Below are 1,938 nucleotides of genomic sequence, written 5' to 3'. Positions count from 1 at the left end.
ATACCTACACCAACCCAGCGACATTTTCTCTCGAGTGTAATTTTACACTTTCTTCTCGTTGTTATAGAAACCAATCATCTGTCACTCACCTTTCAAACTTTCTCTTTGACCATACATACCGCAAAACATCTCACAGCCTTCTCTTTTGTCTTGAAAAGAGAACACTGCTGTTCTCCTACCAGACCTTCTGTCGTCCATCTCACTTTTCCAGTCGTTCAGTTTTATAGAGCTGCCTCACGTCGATATTTTCTTCAGACAGTTAGTTACGATAATGATGCATCGACATTTTAATTGTGAAACCAGACTAGCCTCCACCACCTCCTTCCTGACAAATAGCTTCATCTCTCCTAATATTTCACTGGCTTAACTCTTCCAGTTTTATTCTATGGTTCCTCTAAATAATTCTCACTTCTTATAAATTCTGAAAAAATCCATTTTTTTAAACTTAACTGATCCCCTCTCGTGTTTTTTCTTTCTTAGAAGCAATTTATTTACCTCCACCAAACTCTTCACTTCAGATTTCCAACACAGTCACTTTTCTCCCTCCTCGGAACATTCGAGAAAATATTCGGATTATTCCAGACCCTTTCTCGTTATAGTTTGATTTCATGTAAGTGGATTCAGTTGCGAAAAATGGGAAGCGGGAACAAATTGGAGAATATTAGCAGTAAAATAGTGTGGAACTTGATGAGTTCTGTCAAATAATAGAACATAGGGAAACGACAGCATAAGAATACGACACACTTGAGCTGTATATAAAGTTTCCCTTACCCCTGACAACATCCCTGACTCTGGCAATTCAACAAAGGGGAACGAGACTCTTGAGCGGCCCCTATGACGTCATGGAGTGAGCAGCGTGACGTCACGAGTACCGCTGACACATCGTAAGGCAATAGCGGCCCGCAGGATCTCAGACGTCCTGTGGGTGACAGTAGGGCTTCCGTATTGAATCAAAGCTCATGAAGAAATGGTTTGGAGTGACCGGATATCCGCCCAGATTGATTTTTGATGACACAGATTTGATTGATTTGTTTGATATATGTTTCTTTTTTTAATAAGTGATCTCTTCTTACTGTATTTCCCGTTTCCTTCTGTTACTTCTTTCCAATGAAGGCCCTCTTCTATGGAACCGTGCATTTCAGTGGCCCCTGTAGGATTGTTTCACATATATAGGGTTCATCTTTTGAATATAATAATAATAATAATAATAATAATAATAATAATAATAATAATAATAATAATAATAATAATAATAATAATATCCATTATTTCGGCTCAGGGCCATACAACAATGAATATACAAAATACACAGTAACATACACAATCTAGATATGAGTCAACATGATAGGAAAAAATGAGTAATCGGGCACTTACCACAAATAGCTGAGGTAGCATAAAAGATAGTAATCATAATACTGGTAATAACAGTAATAATATTGGTGAGAAAAAAAATGCATTGAGAGTTATAACAGTTAGTGCACAGATTATATAACTTAACTTTCAACTAGAGACCTTAGGTGGTTACATTAGTCAGGTCCAGAGGGATAAATACATAAATTGAATGTAGAAAAAAAAAACTTTAACTTGATAGTAATCACAGTAATAATGAAAACATAAAATATCAGCAATAAATATAATAATGACAAAATCTGCAGATGACATCTTGCCAATACAGAGATTAAGTCCTTTAGGGGACGAAGGCCTCATTTTCCCATCTTTCCCACAATTTAGATCTCTTCTTGCTTCACTCCTTAGGATGCTTTGTATGGGCGAGTTGCTGCTGTTTCTCACTCGGGTTACCAGACTGGACATTGTTCGCCTTACAATGATTTTTAAATTGTCCAGGTGGTTTTCTAAGAACATCTGTGTGGCGGAGTGGTAGCGTGGAGTGTTTGTGAGGCGTCTCAGAATGTCATTGTGCACAACAGTAATACGTCT

The 1,938-nt window shown here is 37.4% G+C and overlaps 1 protein-coding gene across 1 annotated transcript in view; it reads left to right on the top strand.

Moving 5' to 3' along the window:
• LOC135203032 (uncharacterized) overlaps positions 1-1,938 on the top strand; it is a 339,686-nt gene that overhangs the window by 309,564 nt on the left and 28,184 nt on the right. The window lies entirely within an intron of this gene.

This window comes from Macrobrachium nipponense, chromosome 33 (assembly GCF_015104395.2).
Source record: "Macrobrachium nipponense isolate FS-2020 chromosome 33, ASM1510439v2, whole genome shotgun sequence".
Classification (NCBI taxonomy): domain Eukaryota; kingdom Metazoa; phylum Arthropoda; class Malacostraca; order Decapoda; family Palaemonidae; genus Macrobrachium; species Macrobrachium nipponense.
This window is presented reverse-complemented; position numbering and strand designations above follow the sequence as displayed.